The sequence below is a fragment of the Hyperolius riggenbachi genome, chromosome 9 (genome assembly GCF_040937935.1).
Source record: "Hyperolius riggenbachi isolate aHypRig1 chromosome 9, aHypRig1.pri, whole genome shotgun sequence".
Classification (NCBI taxonomy): domain Eukaryota; kingdom Metazoa; phylum Chordata; class Amphibia; order Anura; family Hyperoliidae; genus Hyperolius; species Hyperolius riggenbachi.
The window spans coordinates 286635990-286660716 of NC_090654.1; the positions used below are offsets into that span (position 1 = coordinate 286635990).

At 43.7% G+C, this 24727-nt stretch overlaps 1 protein-coding gene across 3 annotated transcripts in view; it reads right to left on the reverse strand.

The window, feature by feature from the left end:
• LOC137532176 (alpha-1-antiproteinase-like) overlaps positions 1-24727 on the reverse strand; it is a 168646-nt gene that overhangs the window by 35440 nt on the left and 108479 nt on the right. Inside the window, exon 1 of one of the 3 annotated variants that reach the window (XM_068252401.1) lies at positions 18412-18490. The exons of the other annotated variants lie outside the window; for them this stretch is intronic. The gene's annotated coding sequence lies outside the window, so the exon portion shown is untranslated. Of the gene's footprint in view, positions 1-18411; positions 18491-24727 lie in introns of those variants that run through there. 3 annotated transcript variants of the gene reach the window in all.

A 24727-nucleotide genomic window follows, 5' to 3' on the forward strand; every position in this document is an offset into this window, starting at 1 on the left:
TCCTTTCAAGCCCAAGCCTTCCCCCTCCTGGCTTAGATCTTCTGCTTTGCATACTGAGAGCTGTGATGACTGGGAGGGGCTGCTGCTCCTGAGAGAGAAGCTCTGTGGCTGTAATATGATCCCTGTGTGCTCTGTGTGCACTAGATACGCATAGGAATGAAACTGCAGTTATTATCAGTGACACTTCCTACAGGCAGTACATCATACCAAAATGAAAGCACATAGATGAAAGGCTGCATTTAGCCTAGATAGCAGCATAGTCTCATATAGCCTAGACAGCACATCCAGAACAACTCATATAACCCGGAAGGAGAAGGGATATGAGCCGGCGGCCATATTTGATATTTCCTGGAGCAATAATGGATAAAAAACACTAAAAAAGGCACACCAGAGCGGCAAAATTATCAGGTAGAGCATTTATTCTTTACAAGCTATCAACTGATATGTTTATTTTGTGTGAAACGTTCATCTCTGGTTCCCTTTAAAAAAAAATTCTGACTCGTACCCACGATTCTCCTTAACCTCCCTAGCGTTCAACTTCTGCAGGATTTCTGTGCAAAAAGTGGTTCAATTAATTTTCGTGACATTTTTGCTTGCAACTTACTAAAATCCATCAAGCAAGGGTCTAGTATCCATTTTGAGTATGATAAAAGTTTTGAAACAAAATCATGTCACAAATTACATTAAAATTTCGAAAATAAACGTTTTAATCACAAATAGAAAAATCCTCCTCAAATATGGATGAAGAAATAAATCTACAGATGCAAAAATAAATACCGTCCAGTGTTTACCTAAAACATCTGTCTTGTGTGGTACAACAACTAAGGGCCAGTTCACACGTACACTTGCACATCATTTGCCGCTGTTTTTGCAAAAGCAACATTTTGATCTCTTTTTTTCCACTATCTGGAAGCAGCAGGGTCTGGTTGTTCTGGGGTCCATTCCTGTGTCCCCCTGCGGGATGAAAAATTACGCTTGCAGAAAAGCATTTGGATGAGACTCTGGGCAGGTGATTGACACATCCGCCTGAATCAGCCCTAAAGGTCCATACACACGCTGGTCTGAACCCTGAGTGGTGCACCATAATGACTGCCATGGCGGGGGTGGTCATTAAGTACTTGTACTATAGTGTGTGTACTGGTGTGCTGTAATGTGTGTGTGTGTGTGTGTGTTGTAGTGTGTCTCATACTTGTGGTGTAGTGTGTGTACTGGTGTGCTGTAATGTGTGTGTGTGTGTGTGTGTGTGTGTGTGTGTGTGTGTGTGTGTGTGTGTGTGTGTGTGTGTGTGTGTGTACTGGTGTGTTGTAGTGTGTCTCATACTTGTGGTGTAGTGTGTGTACTGGTGTGCTGTAATGTGTGTGTGTGCGTGTGTGTGTGTGTGTGTGTGTATGTGTGTGCTGGTGTGTTGTAGTGTGTCTCATACTTGTGGTGTAGTGTGTGTACGGGTGTGCTGTAATGTGTGTGTGTGTGTGTGTGTGTGTGTGTGTGTGTGTGTGTGTGTGTGTGTGTGTGTGTGTGTGTGTGTGTGTACTGGTGTGTTGTAGTGTGTCTCATACTTGTGGTGTAGTGTGTGTACTGGTGTGCTGTAATGTGTGTGTGTGCGTGTGTGTGTGTGTGTGTGTGTGCTGGTGTGTTGTAGTGTGTCTCATACTTGTGGTGTAGTGTGTGTACTGGTGTGCTGTAATGTGTGTGTGTGTGTGTGTGTGTGTGTGTGTGTGTGTGTGTGTGTGTGTGTGTGTGTGTGTGTGTGTGTGTACTGGTGTGTTGTAGTGTGTCTCATACTTGTGGTGTAGTGTGTGTACTGGTGTGCTGTAATGTGTGTGTGTGTGTGTGTGTGTGTGTGTGTACTGGTGTGTTGTAGTGTGTCTCATACTTGTGGTGTAGTGTGTGTACTGGTGTGCTGTAATGTGTGTGTGTGCGTGTGTGTGTGTGTGTGTGTGTATGTGTGTGCTGGTGTGTTTTAGTGTGTCTCATACTTGTGGTGTAGTGTGTGTACTGGTGTGCTGTAATGTGTGTGTGTGTGTGTGTGTGTGTGTGTGTACTGGTGTGTTGTAGTGTGTCTCATACTTGTGGTGTAGTGTGTGTACTGGTGTGCTGTAATGTGTGTGTGTGTGTGTGTGTGTGTGTGTACTGGTGTGTTGTAGTGTGTCTCATACTTGTGGTGTAGTGTGTGTGTGTACTGGTGTGTTGTAGTGTGTATAGTACTTGTACTGTAGAGTGTGTACTGGTGTGCTGTAGTGTGTACGTGTGTGCGCGTGTGTGTGTGTACTGGTGTGCTGTAGTGTGTACGTGTGTGTGCGTGCGTGTGCGTGTGTGTGTGTGTGTTCTGGTGTGTTGTAGTGTGTCTGTACTCAGGGCCAGGGATCTGGGTGCAGCGACGTGAGAGCGCATTCCTCTCTACTTTTTCTCTCCCACTGGCCCGTTCCTCTGTCCCAAGTAGTGGGGGCAGAGGTGCACAGTTAATGGCGAGTCCAGCCACTGCAATTAACACCCAGAGCCCACTCTCTCTCCCTGAGTAGCTGAGAGCGATCACATTTGAGTCCTGTTGATGGCCACGCCCATTTTCTTGCGCAGTGCGCTAAGCAGGACTCCAGTGGAGGTGGGGCGCAAAAACTGATATTGTCCCCGGGTGCTCAGAACCCTAGCTACGCCTCTGCTTTTTAAATGACACACCTGAAACAAGCATGCAGCAAATCTTGTCAGATTTGTCATAGACCTCGGTGCTGCGCTGGCTCCCCCGTTCGCGTCCGCCGCCGCAGGGACTTCGGAGGACTTTTTTATTTTTAAATTGGTAAACATTCACTTTAAGGTACTATACTAGGTACACACGATGCAGTTTTCTGACAGATTACTGTCAGATCAATTTTTTTCTAACATATCTGATTTCTAATTGATTTTTTTTATTTCCATTCACTTCTATGAAAAATCATTCGGAAAATCGATCAGACATCAGATCGGATAATGTAAATAATCGATCTGATGGTAAATCTGTCAGAAAATTGCATCATGTGTCCCTAGCATTAAATTGGATCCGAGATAAACTTTTACTCATTGCATAATTGTGCCCCTTACATACAGTTTATAGGTCATTCCTCAAGCCAAATACTTTTTTGTTTCAATACCCTAATTCCCTATAAACTAAACAAGCCTCGCCCACACCTTCTCCAGCGCCTAGGCTTTCTGAGTTCCTGTAGCAAGTGCTCATGGGAGCTCATTCTGGGGAGGAGAAGGCTTTTTCCCAAAGGAGAAGGAGACGGCATTACCAGCCAGAGATTTCAGAGGCAAGGGGGCGGAGAGGGGAGGAGAGAGGAGGACAGGGGAGTGAAGTTTCTACAGGCTGAGGGGAGGAGATGCAGAGCAGCTTGCCTGTGTGATGACAAGTAGAATATGGCTGCTCTAATTGTATCACAGGAAGAAATAATCATATACTGTTGAAGCTGTCTGCAGCTAGGTTTGCTGTGTAAACTATCTAAACTTTATATAAGATATATACAGTAGACAAGTTACTTGTTATAGTTAGTTTTTCATCTTGGATCCACTTCAAAGGCAGAGGATCAGCAGGACAGCCAGGAATATTGCAATATTTAAAAGTAAATAAACAAATCCCTTTCATCTCGTGTTCCGTGTAAAGCTCATTACATTCAGCCAATGGAAGCTTTGTGGCACAATGTGACATTTAGCCTTCTGGCTCCAGTTATGTTTGCTTAGAAGGCGTTTACTGTTTATTTACTCTTGGATTTATGAGGTTAATAATTGTATAATTACTTCTTCAATGAGTATTGATGTCAGAGATGTGGATTCCTTACGTTTTATCACTGCTGTTTTGTACGTGCAACTTAAGTTGAATAAAAAATAAATTGAGAAGCATACGCTACATTGAAAGGATGCTTCACTGGCACTGCGTTATCCGCTAAATTTACAGCCTGCTGTTGTTACTCCGAATGAACCTGCCGCACTGCATCCGATGGGAATGTCCCATAGAAATGTTATTGCATCACACTGGGATGCGGTTATATTGTTAGTTGCGAATTTGAGAAGTAGTGCAATGGACAAAGTGTGAAAGAGCCTAAATAAAAGCTATAGGTGGCTGACAAAAGAGAGAGATGGGAGTCAGTTCAGTGTGAAAGAAGCCTTATATCCTAGTATCTAGGCTTCAAAAAGTCAGGATATAAGAACGGGGGACAATACTGGGAAGCTATTGGCCTTCCTGATTGGAAAAGAGAGACATATTTCCCATATTTCTTCAGTTTTATCACTGCTGTTTTGTACGTGCAACTTAAAGGGACTCCGAGCAGTGCAGAAACTATGGAAAGATGCATATCATTTTAAAGCCCTCTTTCTCCTCTTTCCAATGATATATAAATCACCGCGCTACGCCTTTTAGTTTTTCGATATTTTCGCAATTGAAATTGCCGCGGCCAAGATTTCAATCGCGAAAATAGAGAAAACTAGAAATCGTAGGGCGACGATTTAGGGGTCGTCAGAAAGAGGAGAAAGAGAGCTTTAAAATGATATCCATCTTTCCATAGTTTTATTGTATTAAGCAGGGCGACTTTTTCTCAAAGTCAGCAGCTCCATTCAGCAGAAAAAGTCGCCCTGTGTAATACAATATAACTATGGAAAGATGGATATCATTTTAAAGCTCTCTTTCTCCTCTTTCTGACGACACCTAAATCGTTGCCCTACACCAGGGGTGTCAAACTCAAATACAAAGTGGGCCGACATTGTACTCGGGAACCTAGTTGCGGGCCGACCTCAGTGTCTACTGGCCACCTTCATCCCTTATAAAGTTCCCAGGTGGCCCCCCTCCATGCCCTATACAAATTCCTGGTGTTTAGTGCTTTCCCCCTCCCTCCCCCATATGGCTTCCCAGGTGTTTAAGGGCATCACCTCCAGTATAGCTTCCCTGGTGGTCTAGAGTGGGCCAAACATAATGCAAAGTGGGGAAACCACTTGAGGGCCAAATTTAATGGCTGAGGGCCAGATTTGGCCCACGGGCCGGAGTTTGACATGTATGCCCTACACCTTTTAGTTTTCTCTATTTTTGCGATCGAAATCTCGGCCCTGGCAATTTCAATCGCGAAAATAGCGAAAACTAAAAGGTGTAGGGCGGTGATTTATATATCATTGGAAAGAGGAGAAAGAGAGCTTTAAAATGATATGCATCTTTTCATAGTTTCTGCACTGCTCGGAGTCCCTTTAAGTTGAATTAAAAAAAAATTGAGAAGCATACACTACATTGAAAGGATGCTTCAGTCGTGTTGTGTCTGCTTGGAGGAGGTAAGTCCACCACTGCCTCCTCTAATAACCACATTTTTGGCTTTTAAGCTCCTTTAAAACCCCTTTTATCCTTTTGGCGCCTCTGTTCTCTCCTATCTGATATTGCCTCCTGATTTTGTACCTTCGCTCATCTGACCTGTTGCTGACTTTTTGCCTGTTTATCACTACGCTTTTGCCTGACGACTCTGTACTGCCTCCTGACTAATCTGTTACCGATATTGCCTGTACGACTACTCTACCTAGTGATAGTCCCAACAGCCAAGGGCTATCACATAGGAGTACTCCTGTGTTACTGTGCACTAAAAACACATGTGATCACACTCTGAATAAAGTACTGACTATCGTGCTGTTAAGAGCTGTTACTGATCATTACAACAGCCTGCTGTTGTTACTCTGAATGAACCTGCCGCACTGCATTCCGATGGGAATGTCCCATAGAAATGTTATTGCATCACACTGGGATGCGATTATATTAGTTAGTTGCGAATTTGAAAAGTATTGCAATGGACAAAGTGTGAAAGAACCTAAATAAAAGCTATAGGTGGCTGACAAAAGAGAGATATGGGAGTCAGTTCAGTGTGTAAGAGGCCTTAAATCCTAGTATCTAGGCTTTAAAAAGTCAGGATATAAGAACGGGGGACAATACTGGGAAGCTACTGGCCTTCCTGATTGGAAAAGAGAGACATATTTCCCATACTTCTTCAGAGCTCAATATCGAAATCTGGTTCATAACTTCATACCCCTAACCAGGGCCGGATTTAGGCCTAGGCCACCTAGGTCCAAGGGCACCAAAGCAGCAGGCTAAACTGGTGCAGCATCTGCAATATTGCAAATGCTGCAATACAGGGAGATCAGGCGAGCGCTGCCTACTGCCACCCACCTGTGCAGTGGCCACCTTGCTCTCTGTGCATGTTGGCGTTGTGGTGGGCAGCTAAGGACTTGGGCAGCATTGGAGACAGAGGGAAAGAGGAAGTCTCTGCACTGGAGACGAGCGGAGAAATGAGTGACACTGATGGCTGCTGCGGTGTGAAGGTGAGCTGACTACCTATACTGAAAGGTGGGTGGGAAATGGAGGGATTAAGGGAGTCGTCTGGCTACCTATACTGTAGGACAAGTGGGGAAGAGTCATCTGGCTACCTATACTTGTGGGGGGGGGGTCATCTGGCTGCCTGTATTGGAGGGAAGAGGGGAGGGGTCTTCTGGCTACCTATACTGGGGGGTTCATCGGGCTACCTATACTGGAGGAAAGGGGGGGGGGGGGGCATCAAGCTACCTATACTGGAGGGAAGAGGGGAGGGGTCATCTCGCTATACTGAAGGGGAGCGGCTGGCGACAGTGGCCTAGGGCGGTAAAGAGTACAAATCCGGCCTAGGCCCTAACCAAATAAATAAAGCCTTCCAAGATTACTATTCTCACTTATATGAATTGAAAATTGACTACTCGGTGGAACAACTAAATTCGTATTTAGACGGCATTGTCTTTCCCCAACTTAGCGATAACAATAAAAAAAAGTTTTGGAGGGGGACATCACCAGAGAGGAACTTGAAACAGTAATGAGCTCTATTCCGTCAAACAATCCGCAGACACTGAGGGACTCCCTATAGATTTCTATAGAAGATATAGTGAGACGCTGTTGCCGAGGCTACTTCAATTATTTCAACTGGCTCAGTTAGGAGAAAGTCTCCCTAAGTCTATGGCTGAAGCTTTGATAGTGGTTATTCCCAAGCCAGGTAAAGACCCTGTCGAGTTCTCCTCATATCGACCAATTTCACTCCTTAACCAGGATTGCAAAATTTTAGCCAAAATCCTTTCAATTAGAATAAACGCGATTATAACTAAGCTCATTCATCCCAAACAGTCGGGTTTTATACCTGGAAAAGGTACTGATCTTAACATTAGACGTCTTATGCTGGGAATACACGGTTCGTTTCTGCCGTGCGTTTTTGCTCTCGGTCGTTTTTGCCGCTTGATTTTAGCTCTCAATTCAGCTCTCGATTATGTGGAATGGCTATATCTGTGGGAAATTCTCCCTCATGGTTTCAGCCCTAAATTTAGGAAAAAATAACCGGTACACCGGGAGCCCAATCTCGTGTAATATCGTCAGGTCAAAGTTGGTGATGTATAGAAAGAAGTATATATACTCACAAAGGTAAGTTGCAAGCAAGGCAACCACTCGTACTGGGCTGGCATGTAATGAAGTACCGTCCCCAATCTGCCTTTATGAGAGGATAGTCTAGCAGTCGATGCTCCAAAAACAAAAAAGGGGGGAGTCTTTAGACCTTCAGGAGGTCTGGGACTCAGTACAGTCCTCTAGGGGAGCGTCCTAAATATGTTAGGCGAGGGTAGGAGGCGTCCAAGGTATAATAGTTCTAGTGGATCCAGGTTGTTGATGCATTATTTTTGGCCCCAATTGACTTATTCTACGGGCGATCCCCCTTTTATTAACGTATCGATATTACCTTTTATGTTCACTGCTGGATTTACATATTTTTTATATATTTTTTATCTTTTATATGTTTTTTTTATATATGTATATTTTCTATATGTGTATGTTTTGGGGATATAATGTCATGCTATTATGTTTTAAATGTGGATTGAGTCCTGAGCTCCTGTCAATCCTCTTTTAAAGAGACACTGAAGCGGAAAAAAAAATGATGACATTATGATTTGTTTGTGTAGTACAGCTAAGAAATAAAACATTAAGATCAGATACATCAGTCTAATTGTTTCCAGTACAGGAAGAGTTGAGAAACTCCAGTTGTTATCTCTATGCAAAAAAGCTATTAAGCTCTCCGACTAACTTAGTCGTGGAGAGGGCTGTTATCTGACTTTTATTATCTCAACTGTAATTGAACTGTTTACTTTTCCTCTGCCAGAGGAGAGCAGTGGTGCTCACCGCCAGGTCGTGATCACGCTTACACGTGGATTCACGACCATTTTGACGCATTCCGCCTCGGACACGAAAATCCGTGAATAGATTTTCAACCACGAAAATCTACTTCGGCTTCGCGTGAATCCGCTTCGGCTTCGGACAGAAATCCGCTTTCACGCTCGTGAAACCCGGTGCTGAAGTCGTGGTTTGCGGAAATGCGTCAAACAATGCGGAAGTGACACATTGCAGGCCAATCAGAGGGCCCCAGCTCTGTCTGTCAAATCAGAAGGAACCCCATTGGTCTGCTAAGGACCAATGGGGCTCCTTGGAGCCCAAATACAAAGATGCTTTTGGCCCGCCGGGACGCGGACGAAAATCCGTATGCGGCGGGGCCGAATGCGGATTTTTTTTTTCAACCACGCGGATTTCCGAATTCGTGGATGAGGCACATCCGAGCATCACTAGAGGAGAGTTCATTAGTTCACAGACTGCTCTGAAAGACTCATTTTGAATGCTGAGTGTTGTGTAATCTGCACATTATAGAATGATGCAATGTTAGAAAAAACACTATATACCTGAAAATAAAAGTATGAGAATATTTTCTTTGCTGCTAATCTTCTAGTAATTATTCATAGTACACAACCAATTCATTATATCATATATTTTTTTTCGCTTCAGTGTCTCTTTAAGGCACTTGAACTTGACCTGATGAATCGGTTGTAGCCGCGAAACGCGTTGTCTAATGTGCATAAAAAAACTTATATGTCTAACAAAAACCTTGCATTCTTGAAATTGGTATAACTTAGGTAAGATTTTCTCCTCCTACCCTCTCCTAACTATGTTATGTGTGCACCTACCCTAACTGGGAGAAATCTCTAATCCTTCTTTTAGACTCCATATCTCCTCCCAGGGGGTCCTCTAAGTACACTCATATGTGCAACTGAGATAAAATATCTTGGAATATGGTTCACTACTAATATCCATGATTTAATTAAACTGAACACCTGCTCCCTGCTCTGGATACACTCAAAGCTAAATGTAAAGCTTGGCAACGACTTCCATTGTCCCTTCTAGGCAAAGCTAATGCAATCAAAATGAACCAAAATCAAAATGAAATGTTTTTTTTTTTGAAAAACACCCATGTCCATTCCTAACTCTGCCTGGAATAGTATTGACACACACATCTTTTCCTGTTTGTGGAATTCCAAAATCCCTAGGGTAGCTCTCAAGACCGTACAACTTTCTAAGGATGAGGGAGGAATTGCACTACCAATATTTAAACTTTACTACTGGGCTGCGGTGTTAGTAACCACTCAATCAATCTTCAAAGAACCCCTCCAACAAAATAGAAGCAGCAGTAATAGGCTCCTTAAATGCCCTGGCTAGCCTTCGCTTTAGAGCAGGGGTGCCCAATAGGTCGATCGCGATCCACCGGTAGATCGCGACCGCTTATTTTGGTCACATTCAATTTTGCAGCCAGCAGTAGTATAACTTGGCTACGTCTCGTCAGACTCTGCTGGCCAATCGGGGGGCAGGTGAGGCGGTGCAGCTGAAGAGAAGGAAGCCGCGACTTTATGGCTGGGGGCGGCGCCGGGCACAATGCATCCACGCATGCTGCCGGCCGCCCCCTTCGACCGCCGGAGCGTTCCCTCAGCAGCGTCTGAAGGAGGGGAGACAAGGACGAGCCCCAGACACCGCCGTTGGAACTGGAGGGAGGTAAATGGCCAAGGCACCACTACCTAGCTATCTTTACTGAAGGCCCCTACACCTAACTACATTATAGCTGGCATATGACTATGGTAGGGATTAGATTGTGAGCCCCTCTGAGGGACAGTTAGTGACAAAACAATATACTGTACAGCGCTGCGTAATATGTCAGCGCTATATAAATACATTACATAAATAGCTGGCTGCTATGCATGCTGTACTAATCAAGTCTGTTCCTCAAACTACATTTTTTTGAAGTGAGAGATTTAAGCCTGTTGATCCTTTAAGATGTTTTCCATTTATTACGACAGGTTAAATTTCACAGGGCTCGTTGCAAGTCGCAATAAACAAACCCGTCATATCAAAGTCCGGCCCCATCACACTTTGTCAGCAAGGCCACCAAAAAAAAAAAAAGGTGAACTTTCTCTTTTTTTTTCAAAAATCTCATACTCTTCCTCCCCTCGCCCTCTCACTTCCCTTTTGCTGAAATGAACTCGGAACGCTCTTTTTTTTCACATCTGGAGAAACAAACTGACGCGTGATTCAATCACCAGATTTTATATAAACTTGTCATTTAGCATTAAACCCCGCGACCGGGCTGACGGCCCTGCCTGGCTGTCAGCTCATTACAAAAATATATAAAGAATCAAGTCTAATTAGACGTTTAGGAACAGATTAGCTGGTATTACGCATAAGCTGGTGACTCTTCGCTTCCCCGAGGTTAATAATGGGAGGGCGACGCTTAGCCTGACTTCCACTCTACCGCTGGCCACATTCTGTCAATTGTTTATTTAAAAAAGAGAAATCAAACGACCATGTTTTTACATTGAAACAGAGAGGTCGGTCTTAAAGAGGAACTTTAGCGAAAAGGGGAAGAAAATAAATGAATACATTGCAAAGCGAGAAATTAACAAATAGACGAGAGTTCAAGAAATGATTGATATTCACTATGTAATTTGTTCTTATTGTTTGATCCACAATCAGCTTGCAGATTATCATCTTTACTACTGGCGGACATGGAAAAAAAAGCACTAACTGCTATTATTCATAACCACACCCCTAACAATGCAATAGGCTAAAAGGTTGGGAATATATATATATATATATATATATATATATATATATATATATATATATATATATATATATATATATATATATATATATATATATATACACACAGAGGGAGATATTAGTTGCTTGGCAGTTGGAGAGAACAGTTATTTCCCACAATGCAAGAATGTTTCCATAGTGTGATGTCAGGACCTGAATCATGACATCACACTGTGGGTGGAGTTTCACCACAATACATAGACCCCCTGATGATCTATGATGAAAAGGTAAACAATGTATTAAGTGATAAAGATGCTAATCCTGATTCCTGCATTCAACACTTTCAAAACTTTTTCTGCTGTTATAGTTTGGAGTTATCACATACCTTAGGAGCACTGGCCCTTTAATTGCCATTGCCATCTGCTGGCAAAACAGATACATGCTGGGGGATCTTTTTATCTATAATATATCCCTCCTCTTCCCATTATTTCCCCCTCCTTCTAATGACATAAGACACTGCACTTATTAATATAGACCTCAGTGGGAGTGTCTGAAGACTCTGGGAGGAGGGCTGGTAACAAATTCACAATTAGCAAGAAGTGAAAAAAAGAGTGTGGGAGGAAATGATGTCAGGATTAGCTTCATTCAAATGTAACCAAGATGGAAACTGCCTAGAATAGGATGCTCTGTTTTTCCTTTATAAAATTCACAGGAATCATAATGTGGACAGTGCAATACATCTGTTATGTAAGTAGAACTAGTATTTATCTACTTATATCTGTGTTTTTTATTTCTAGGTTAGCATTGGTGTTAGCATTGGATTATTTGCACTGTTTTCTGATTGTTTTGCTGCTATGATGAATCTTTAACGTGTGCCACTGTCAGTAACAGTTTGGTTACCTCTGCAGCAGGAAGCGGTACAGCCGCCGCTCTCGCGTCTGACGTCACCACGGCTGCGGCCAGGTCCTCACGGGCGCCTCTTGCTCCTTCCGGTAGAACAGGCCTCTCTCCATTGCACCAACGTAGATCAGCTCGCGCGCACCAAGCTGCAAGATCTTTATGCGCTGAGGAGGCGGGTCAGCTGATCTGTCGGTCAGCTGACCACTGCTCGCCGCTCCTCAGTGCTGATTGATTGACTCGCTTAGGGAGGGTCATTTGGGGCTGCTTGTCGGTATTTAAGCTATGAGCTGTCAGTGGCTCATTGTCTGTTGTTGATGAAACTTCGCAGTGAAAGCTCTCAGACCTTAGTCAGATCCTTGTGTGCTTGAACCGGCAGGACCCCGGGGATTCGCACTTAGCTTAGGATTATTATTATTATTATCATTGTATATTGATTATTTCTGTGTATGACCTTTTGCCTGTACCTCTGATTACTCTCTGTCTTACGATTCTGTACCTCTGCCAATCTGATCTGTTGCCGACTTCTGCCTTAACACTCACTCTGATCTATTCTTACGTTTCTGTGCCTTTGCCCGTCTGACCCGTTGCCGACCTTGGCCTGTATACTCACTACGATTTTGCCTGACGACTCTGTACTTCTGACTGTCCGATCTGTTACCGACTACGCCTGTACGACCACTCCTTGTGAGTGATAGCCCCTGTCACTCAGGGCTATCACTCTCCAGTGCTCCTGTATGTTACTGTGCACCAAAACACTTTGAATAAAATACTGACTATTGTGCTGATAGAACTCATTTTGATCATCAGATATATCACTGATCATTACAGCCACGTATGTAACGCTACTGTGCTTTGCTCCATTTTTTATATGTGTGAACTGAAGTGTGTTACTTTTATGGGGGTTCCACCGTAGGGGCAAAAGAACCACTACTATTGTAAAAATGTAAAATACATGTGTACACATACATATAGAGAAGTGCACCATATTTGTTTTTCCCCCAATGTTGTTACTGCCAACAGTAGGCAGTAAAACTTTGACAGGTTATGGCGTACATTTTGAAATGGCCACGGCCAAATTTCGGCATAATTTGAAGCAGAAAGACACGGCTCACCCTGCTGCAGGCAAACTGCTAGGTGGCATTAATGCTTATTTACCCTTGTCATGACCCGGGGGAATACATAATTTGGGCATCGGCAATGGCCAGTGGCCGAAATAGCTCTAAGCACCACTATAGCTGTAATTCTCATTATGGCCTATGACGGCACCCAAAGGGCTGTGCTGAAATTAGCTGGTTTGAGGTTATTGACTAGTCCACGTCCTCATGGGGAATTCTCTGGGTTTCTTTTATTCTTTACAAAAGCACTTCCTGAAACAAATCTATGCATGGATGCCAGATACTTATTCATACCTCACAGCTTTTTAAGATGAAAAAGTAGGACACTTTAAGACAGCCCCTGCCCCACCTCTTAGCACACCCCTACCACACCCTTCACCATGCATACCACTATAAATTCATAAGCAAAATATACTAGCTGATGACCCGGCGTTGCCCGGGTATGGATTTGGCTGGTGTTGGCTCCACCCACTTTTTCTAACCCTAACGCACATACACTCAATGACAATGTTTTGGAGTCTTTGGCATCAATAATGTGTATATTCCAATAGAAATTAAACAAATCAGATTGGCTTTTTGTGACACCACCCCCTCTCCTCCATTTGAACCCCAGTCACCCAATGACCAACTGTAGCAGGTTAGAGGCATCTGTTAATAACAGTGTAAAAATGACAGCATTTTAAATATTCCCCTTGAAAATCAACAGGAGAATTTTGATTGGCCATTATAGGCTCCACCCACTTCCTTGGATATTAATCTCAGCCACCCAGTGACCAGCTGGTAAAAGTTTGGGAACCCTGCCATAAACAGCGTAAGAAGGCCTGCAATTTACATTTTCCCAGTGAAATTAGTTTTTGGCTCTGCTCACTTTTTGTAACCTGGACACGAAGTCACTACTCAATGACCAAGTTTGTGAGCTTTCGGGTCTTTGGCATCAATAATTTGTATTTTTCCAGTGAAATGAAACAAATCTGATTGGCTTTTTTGTGCCTCCACCCCCTTTACTGAATTTGAGCCCCAGTGACCCAATGACCAACTGTACCAGGTTTGAAGCTTGTGCCAGTAACAGTGCAAAAATGGCAGCGATTTTAATATTACCCTTGGAAATCAACAGGTGAATTTTGATTAGCTTTTTTAGGCCCCACCCACTTTTCCGAATATTGATCCCAGTCACCCAGCAACCAACTATGCAAAGTTTGAGAACCCTACCATTAACAATGAAGGGCTGCAGTGTACATTTACCCAGGGAAATCTGTTTTTGACTCCACACAGTTTTTGTAACCTTGACACACAGTCACTCAATGACCAAGTTTGTGAGTTTTTGGGTTCCTGGCATCAACATTTTGTGAATGGAAGCAGTTTATCCAGCAAAGAAATCTGTTTGGCTGTTTGTGGCTCTAGCGAATTTGAACACCAGTCTCTTAATGACCAACTGTAGCAAGTTTGAGGCCTCTGCCATTAACAGTGTAAGAATGGCAGCAGTTTCAATATTACCCTTGAAAATAAATAGGTGAATTTTGATTGGCTGTTGTAGGCTCCACCCACTTTTCTCAGTATTAACAACTGTGAAGTTTGAGAACCCTGCCATTAACAGTGTAAGAATAGCTGCAGTTTACATTTTCCCATGTAAAAAGTTATTTTTGGCTCCGCCCACTGTTTCTAACCTTGACATACAGTCACTCAATGACCAAGTTTATGAGCTTTGGGGTCTTTGGCATCAATAAGTTGCAATTTCCCATTGAACTTAAACAAATCTGATTGGCTGTTTGTAGCCCGCCCCTATCAGTGGTTTGAATGTGCTTATCTCAGTTGTGCTGCTCTGCCCTCCATTCCACAAAGAAACAGTGGATGCTCTGTCCACTCACGCTCCCTGCAATTTGCGCTTCTGCCCAAATGTGCACAGCACCCGATAGTGTTGTAGGCATGCATACTTGAGAACTGACAGTGATGTATGACCGGTACTTGTCAAGAATAAACAACAATGTCCGTCTTCCCTCGGGCTGCTGTGCACATCCGGAAAGGAGCGGGAAATTGCAGGGAACGCGAGTGGCCAGAGCATGCGCTGCTTCTTTGTCCTCTGTTTGCGACTGGCTGCAGTCGGAGCCACAAACAGGGGACAGGGCAGCGCAATGGAGAAAAGCTCATTCAAAACAGAGAACAGGTAAGCAGCGAACGTCCTGTCAAGTCCCCCTTTGGATGTTGTAATTAAAGCAGGGATGAGCAGAAACTACGCCAGTGCGAATTTACTCATCATAGTTCGCATTCACGCATCTTAGCTCATAGGCGAAGTTTCTAAACTACGCTTACGAATTTACGTGTAGCGAAGTACGCCCGCTACGCGTAGGTAACATGTGTATTGCGAAGTAAACTACGAATGCGTTACTCGCTCCTATTTTTCTGCATACGATTACGATTCGATGCAAAATTACGCAATGGAAAAGGTAATGTACGCATAGAAGAGTTCCCGGTATAAGCATTTAGAGAGGAATTAATGCGAAATTTTTCCGCATAAGGACATCAGTGTCCGCATCCAATACTCTTCACGCATAATTGCATATTTTAAGGCGTAGTCTACTAAATGCATACAAAGCGATTATTTGATTTCGAAGCCGTAGTTTGGCGAAGCGTAATTGTGTAAAAATACGCGTAGTTCCAGCGTAGCAAAGTTGGCGGACTACGACCATCCCTGAATTAAAGCATCTAAAGGACATTTTTTTTTATTTGCAGAAAAATCTATGCATCTCTTTGGAATGTTGAATGTCCATATAGATGTGTGCTCTAACTTATTGTCAGCATACAGGATCAAAGTCTGAAGAAAGTTTACTCTTTTTCTTTTAAGTCGAATCATCCTGATTCAAAACTTTCTGCTTTTGCTGATGGCTAAGATGGTAAAATGCTCTACTGCTGCAGGAAAGTAGAAAGATCCCAAATTACACACACTGGCATAGATATAGTGTCAGCTCAGATATCCTTGAAACAATGACATATAAGTGGCGTGGTGGTTAGTGCTCCCGCCTTGCAGCGCTGGGTCCCCGGTTTGATTCCCAGCCTGGTCAACATCTGCAAGGAGTTTGTTTGTTCTCCCTGTGTGGGTTTTCTCCGGGCACTCCATTTTCCTCCCACGGCCCAAAAACATACAGATAAGTTAACTGGCTTCCCCAAAAAATTGGCCCTAGAGTATGATACATGCACTACACGATACATACATAGACAAATGACTACGGTAGGGATTAGAGCGTACATCAAAAAAGGGCGTCGGAAAAAAAGGGCGCGTGGTGTAAACGATAAACAGTATTATCGTTTATTGAAATATTGTGTAGAATTTCGTTTACAAAGAGTGTTTTAAGAATTTATAAATCACTGAATAATGGGTATGAGATCGGCAATTCTTAAAACGTTAATCTTCCCTATTTGTAAACTGAAACTTATATTTACGTTTGTTAAAAACCCTCCCTGTACCTATCCCTAATCCCTAGACCCCCTGTTGGTGCCTAAACCTAAGACCCCCCTGTTGGTGCCTAAACCTAAGACCCCCCTGTTGGTGCCTAAACCTAAGACCCCCCTGTTGGTGCCTAAACCTAAGACCCCCCTGTTGGTGCCTAAACCTAAGACCCCCCCAGTTGGTGCCTAAACCTAAGACCCCCTGTTGGTGCCTAAACCTAAGACCCCCCAGTTGGTGCCTAAACCTAAGACCCCCCTGTTGGTGCCTAATGCCTAAACCTAAGACCCCCCTGTTGGTGCCTAAACCTAAGACCCCCCTGTTGGTGCCTAAACCTAAGACCCCCCAGTTGGTGCCTAAACCTAAGACCCCCCTGTTGGTGCCTAAACCTAAGACCCCCCTGGTGGTCCCTAAACCTAAGACCCCCCAGTTGGTGCCTAAACTTAAGACCCCCCTGTTGGTGCCTAAACCTAAGACCCCCTATGGATAATAATGTTTTACAGACATTAATAAATAAAAAATGTAAATAAAAAAATGTAATTCATTTTTTTGGGTGGATATTAATGTTTTAGAAATGTTTTAGAAATAGTGATTTAGTATCTTTAGAAACGTTATTCGTCACGGGCTCATTTTGTAAAGTTAAATCGTCACAAACATAGTTATAAATCCTTAAAAATCTCCAGGCGCCGTTTGTTAAAACGTTAATAATCTCCGGCGCCTTTTTTTCCCTGTTCGGCGCCCATTAAACGATATTTATAATGGGAGTGAATGGGGCGCCCTTTTTGTCCACTTGTCTCATGCGTCCAAATCTCCTGCTTCCGGGATTAGATTGTGAGCTCCTCTGAGGGACAGTTAGTGACGAACCTATAGATACTCTGTAAAATGCTGCAGAAAATGTCATCCCTATATAAATACTAAATAATAATAATATAAGCACTGAAAGAAAGCAATCAGCATTTTTCCCTGCAGTTTGTCCTGGTTTCTAATAGCTGTAGGAGATGAAAGACAGACCCTAAAATGAGTCAGGAAAGAGTTAACTAAAGCAGAGATCACTGCTGGCTAGCTGGGGTCAGTCTGACAGATGTAGGAGAGGGGGAGAGCAAATTAGCAGAGCTGATATTTGTGAATGTATGCATTAAAACCCATCCAAACTCAGTTCTGTCTGCTCTGTACTGTAAATCCTTGGTATTTCTAACAGCAGCTTATATGTCCATCATACAGAAGACGTGATCATTAGGTGACAGCAGATGCTGACTGTCCAGTCACTAAACACACCAGGAAGTGAGAAAAATGCCATGATTGAGGAATTCTGGAATTCAGGCATCAGTGGAGAGCTGGGCACTGTGCTGTGGACCAGAAATTCTTTACATTGACATATGGCTTCTCTCTCCAAGTCCTTCTAAAATATCTGATTTTATTGTGCAAGGCCATGGCCCTTGTGGCCTTTCCAGAAATAAGTATTTGATTTTGTACCCAAGGTTCACCCCAGGTACACTTTAACGAGGCCCCTTTTACGGTAATTGTTCTTGTTCCAGTGTTGGAAACCCTTCCTATATCTATATATTGCTGTATATTGGGAAGTAAACCCCCCAGCCCCCCCCCCCCCCCCTGCACTCCCTTTTCCTCCCAGTGCACTCTGGGAACCAGGTGTTGTTTTTACTCACTTTGGAACACTCAACAAGCAAACATTCCACAGTGATGATCCATGTCAGCAGTAAACAGGTCACCACCTGTGATAAATTTAAGAATGTAAATCGAGGTGAGGGAAGCCTTTACAATGAGCATTTTCTGTCTTCCTTTTGGTTCTGTTGGACATGCTGGATGTGTGGCTGAAGAGAGACCCCATTGGTGGAATGTTAAAAGCCGGTAAGTAACTTCTCCATGCTACGCTCAAAGCTCTGTATTGGGGAGGGTGGGGCCAAATCTGTCACCTGTACTGAGATAACTTCCTAATGTAACACATAAGCTACAGATATGTCCGGCACTGGGCAGGTCGAGGTAGGGATTAGAGAACAACACTACCAGGCAGTATAATAGAGTCTCACCTGTCTTCCTGCTGAATACACCGCTTCGCCTGGGCGTGCTCACTTAGAACTCAATGAAGCAGATAATCTAATACTAAACACCGTCCAAGTTACTATTTATTTAAACAAGCCCTGTTAGTACAAGCAATGACATGGAATTAGGATGTTCCCGCCTCCTTTCACCTGCCACATCCTGGTTCATCCTCATGGCTCGTACTAACCGTTTTGTTTGAATAAGCAATAACTAGGATAGCGGCAGGATCCTGTCTTTACTACAGTATTTAAGGAATACTAAGTAAGTTTTGTAAATGCTGTGTGTTAGGGCACACATTACCACAAGTACTAGGAGCAGTTTTCTTCCTCACACAGCTCTGTCTTTCTGCTATAAAATCCTCCATCAGTTTTAGATCTCTTAGAGGGCTAGACCATGTTCCTGCACAGGGGGGCTGCTGTCAACTCCTCAGTGTATAATTTATTAATCACCCAGCTGAAAGCATCTTATTCAGATGGTGGTAAGGGGTTAAAGATTCCAGCATTGTGTGTTGCTTGTCTTCTGTTCTCTGACTGATAAAGATCCTGATAAAGCCTTCATAAACAGTATCTCTCCCTCTCATAGCAGCCTAGGAAGTAAATGCAGCCTGGAATGTCACATGCAAGCCAGTCAGTCAGGAATAGTGTATACACATCTCCCTGCTAGTAGAGTTGGGCCGAACCTCCGATTTTAGGTTCGCGAACCGGGTTCGCGAACTTTCGCGGAACGTTCGGTTCGCGTTAAAGTTCGCGAACCGCAATAGACTTCAATGGGGATGCGAACTTTGAAAAAAAAAATAATTATGCTGGCCACAAAAGTGATGGAAAAGATGTTTCAAGGGGTCTAACACCTGGAGGGGGGCATGGCGGAGTGGAATACACGCCAAAAGTCCCCGGGAAAAATCTGGATTTGACGCAAAGCAGCGTTTTAAGGGCAGAAATCACATTGAATGCTAAATGACAGGCCTAAAGTGCTTTAAAACATCTTGCATGTGTATACATCAATCAGGTAGTGTAATTAAGGTACTGCTTCACACTGACACACCAAACTCACCGTGTAACGCACCGCAAACAGTGGCGGGTCCACTGAACAGAACAGGTATACAGTGGCGGGTCCACTGAACAGAACAGGTATACAGTGGCGGGTCCACTGAACAGAACAGGTATACAGTGGCGGGTTCACAGAACAGGTATGCAGTGGCAGGATCACTGAACACAATAGGTATGCAGTGGCGTGTTCACTAAACAGGTATACAGTGGCGGGTCCACTGAACAGAACAGGTATACAGTGGCGGGTTCACTGAACAGGTATACAGTGGCGGGTCCACTGAACAGAACAGGTATACAGTGGCGGGTTCACAGAACAGGTATGCAGTGGCAGGTTCACTGAACACAACAGGTATGCAGTGGCGGGTTCACTGAACAGGTATACAGTGGCGGGTCCACTGAACAGAACAGGTATACAGTGGCGGGTCCACTGAACAGAACAGGTATACAGTGGCGGGTCCACTGAACAGAACAGGTATACAGTGGCGGGTTCACAGAACAGGTATACAGTGGCGGGTCCACTGAACAGAACAGGTATACAGTGGCGGGTTCACAGAACAGGTATGCAGTGGCAGGATCACTGAACACAATAGGTATGCAGTGGCGTGTTCACTAAACAGGTATACAGTGGCGGGTCCACTGAACAGAACAGGTATACAGTGGCGGGTTCACTGAACAGGTATACAGTGGCGGGTCCACTGAACAGAACAGGTATACAGTGGCGGGTTCACAGAACAGGTATGCAGTGGCAGGTTCACTGAACACAACAGGTATGCAGTGGCGGGTTCACTGAACAGGTATACAGTGGCGGGTCCACTAAACAGAACAGGTATACAGTGGCGGGTCCACTGAACAGAACAGGTATACAGTGGCGGGTCCACTGAGCAGAACAGGTATACAGTGGTGGGTTCACAGAACAGGTATACAGTGGCGGGTCCACTGAACAGAACAGGTATACAGTGGCGGGTTCACAGAACAGGTATGCAGTGGCAGGATCACTGAACAGGTATGCAGTGGCAGGATCACTGAACAGGTATGGAGTGGCAGGATCACAGTACAGGTATGCAGTGGGCTGAGGGCTCACTGAACAGAACAGGTATGCAGTGGCAGGATCACTGAACAGGTATGGAGTGGCAGGATCACAGTACAGGTATGCAGTGGGCTGAGGGCTCACTGAACAGAACAGGTATGCAGTGGCAGGATCACTGAACAGGTATGCAGTGGCAGGATCACAGTACAGGTATGCAGTGGGCTGAGGGCTCACTGAACAGAACAGGTATGCAGCCAGGAAGAAGTTAAGCCTAACTAATCTTTCACTATATGAGAGACTGCAGCAGCTCGCCCTACTCTCACTAATGCAGGCACACGAGTGGCCGTAATGGCCGCCGCTGCCTGCCTTATATAAGGGGGGGTGGGGCTCCAGGGGCTAGTGTAGCCTAATTGGCTACACTGGGCCTGCTGACTGTGATGTAGAGGGTCAAAGTTGACCCTCAGTGCATTATGGGGCGAACCGAACTTCTTCCGCAAAAGGTTCGCGTGCGGTACCCGCATGCGAACCACCTACGTTCGCGCGAACCACGTTCGCCGGCGAACCGTTCGGCCCAACTCTACCTGCTAGTTATATTTCAGCAATATTACAGCTCATCTAGTTAACTCTTGCCTCCTCAGATCAGCCTCCTCCTCATGGCCTATATGCTGAGTTTTCTCCTAGGTGAAATGTTCAAACTTGTCAATAAGATGCCTTTTAAACCACCAGCAAGCAAACAAATACTCAAAATAAATTTAATAGTACTTTTGTACCTACTTTTTGGTACTTTTTCAGTTGCAAAGTGGTGAAAAGTTATTTTAAATAAAAGATGAAAAAAATGACCTCCTAGGAGAAAACTCAGGAGTAAAAAAATAATTGCATAGAGGCCCATGGCCCATATGCAATTCATTTTTTCTCCTGACTTTTCTTCCAGGAGATAATTTTTCATCTTTGATTTAAAATAACTTTTCAGCATATTTCAACTAAAAAAGTACCAAAAATTAGGTGCAAAAGTACTATCAAAATTATTTTGAGTATTTTTTTTTTTGCTCTCTGGTGGCTTAAAAGGCATCTTATTAACAAGTTTAAAAATATCACCTAGGAGAAAACTCAGGTGAAAAAGTGTGGCCCCCAGATGCAATTCACTTTTTCACCTGAGTTTTCTCCTAGGTGACAATTTCTCATTTTCTATTTAAAATAAATTTTCAGCACTTTGCAACTGAAAAAGTACCAAAAGGTTGGTGAAAATGTATTATCAAAATTATTTTCAGTAATTTCTTGCTTGCTGGTGGTTTTAAATATATTTTACTGACAATTTTGAAAATATCTCCCAGGAGAAAAAACTGGAGAAAAAATAAATTGCATATGGGCCCATGGGGCCATATGCAATTCACTTTTTCACCTGAGTTTTGTCCTGGGAGATAATTTTTCATCTTCGATTTAAAAAAGTTTTCCAGCACTTTTTCACCAAAAAAGTACCAAAAAGTAGGTGAAAAAGTTAGATAAAATTATGTTGAGTATTGTCTTGCTTTCCGGTGGCTTAAAAAGCATTTTATTGACAAGTTTAAAAGTATCACCTAGGAGAAAACTCACGTGAAAAAAGTGAATTGCATATGGGCCCATGTCTCCTGCATGCTTTGACACAGGGCCAAATGCAATTAATTCTTTTCACCTGAGTTATCTCCAAGGAGATCATTTTCATATTCTCTTTGCTATGTGGGGAGGATGTGGGGATATGTGTACTGTTATGGTGGGAATTTATTTATTGTCATTTTGTGATTTGCAAGTATTTAATAAAGTTTTGTATGTATATTTTTTTCACTATTGGTTTGTACTTAATCAGGTCATACCCCTCCTTTACTCTATCTCAAAGTTTTTTTACATATTCTCTTTAAATTTACTTTTCAGCAATTTAGAATTGGAAAAGTATCCAAATGTTGGTGAAAAAGCGCTATTAAAATTATTTTGAGTATTATCTTGCTTGCTGATGGTTTAAAATGCATTTTATGAAAATATCACTTTGGTGAAAAGGCCCAGGTGGTCATATGCAATTCACTTTTTCACCTCAGATTTCTCCTAGGAGATCATTTTTTCATCTTCTATTTAAACTAATTTTTCAGCACTCTGCAATTGAAAAAGAACCAAAAAGTTGGTTAAAAAGTACTATTAACATTATTTTAAGTGTTTTCTTGCCTTCTGGTGGTTTAGAAAGCATTTTATTGAACAGTTTGAAAATATCACCTTGGAGAAAACTCAGGAGAAAAAAATAATTGCATATGGGCCAGTGAAATATACTTGTGAGCTGTGTGAGGAATGAGGGATGATTTTTAAGCAGGGGGAGAGGGAGAGAGAACTGGGTGAGTAAATAAAGTGCCCCTAGCACTAGTTGTAATTTGTACCCTAATATAGAGTATTAAAAAAAAGTTGTTTTAATTGATAGTGTTCCTTTAAATGTACAGTAACTTGTTAATACAGCAAGACCCCTGGTATCTGGCACAGGCGGGGCCGAGGATTGCTTGATGCCGGATTCATGTGCTTGCCGGTTGCTTGACTGGCCAAAAAAAAGCACAAATCTCCAAACCCCCCCCCCCCCCCCCCCCAGTGTAGCTGAAAATACTTACTGCACCTCCAGTCTTCTACCCGTCCTCTAGCTCCTAGCGGCTTTCTGGTGTCCTCTTTGAATGGCTCCCGCTGGGTCACCTGACCTGCATCGGATCATGTGACAAGGCGGAAGCTGTGCATGGATGCCGGACAGCCGAGGGGAACTGCAGGAATGGTAAGTATTTTCTGGTCTGCAAACCCCCCAAAGCACTGTTCCAGTTATTCCCCTCAGGCATGCTGGTTAGTTGAGACTTCCGGTTGCCCGAGTTCCAGATAAAGGGGAATTTGCTGTACTTGGGGCACATCTGCTACCTGAACTTGGGCCAACCTGATACTGGGCGCACCTCTGTCTATATATACAGGGAGCAGGGACTACTTGGAGCACATATTGTATTATATACTGTATATCCATACAGGAAGCTACTTAACCATTTAAGCCACCTGGATGCGATTGTTACGTCAAGGTGCCTGCTGCGCGCGATCGCGCGTGCGCTCCTGTGCTGCTATAGTTCTCATTCATTGATGTAAGTCCTCGGTAGAATGACCAATTTTAATGAAAGTGAATGGGAGCAATTTTTAAAAATCATTCAGAAAGTGCTAATCAATATCAAGCACACAGAAAACCGCGTATAGTGTGGCTGAGCCCTAACGGTGTATTTTGGAGGGCAGGGCCAGTTCTAGTAGCAATGGGGACTACAGGCAAGATTAACCTGGGCCCCCGACAGACCTCCCCCAGCTAAAAAGTGTCATTAGGGACTCTTTGTTGCAACAAAATTTACCCCCAGGGCCCCTGAGCCGACTACTCCCTCTCACCAGATCACATCCCAACTTAACTGTGTCTTCTGGGCCCCGGCAGAATAGCTTCATGCCTTTCCCAACAGGCATAATCCTTTGTCAGTCCTTCATTGCTCCACTGTAGGGTTCCTGGGGAGCACAGGTAAGTTGGGGGAGGAGACACTTCAAGGGGCCCCTACTGGCTTTAGGACTCTGGGAGAATGGCCCCCTTTGGCTCTATGGAAGTGCTGGCCCTGTTGAAGGGCATTCCCATCAGGATTTGTGATCCAGATGTAGGAGGTCAGAAATGTGGTGCCTATAGGCCCCTATAAATCTAGGCCTGAGTATTGAGCAAATATTTTTTGCAAATCTCTTTGCCAGAATTGGCAGGAAAATGTACCTGTTTTTGCAAAGGCAAGAATTTTCCAGGCATGGATCAAACTGGGTGTGGCGTGAGAAAATGTATCCTTGCAAAGATATTTGTTTTGCTACAATTCTATGTAATTTCATGAAAGGTTCTCTTTTGACCCCCCCAAAAATTAGCAGATTCATCCTTAAGGCAGTTTCAGACTACTAACTGACGTTGTAGCTGTGCTGTGGTGCGATGATCGCATCACACGGCAATGCTAAATATAGACTTCGGAGAATTACCGCAGCAATGCGCGGTAATCTTCCTTCTGGCTGCAGACCCATCGCCTGGTATATGGGAGCATCGCTTGGGCTTTCGTCTAAGTAATGTTCTCTAACGATCGGCCATCGCATAAGTGAAACTCAGCAATAGGACTGGATGGTAATCCTCGTGCAGTGGCCACGTGATATACGTAGCTCACATCTGCAAGCTACTTATCACCTCGAATA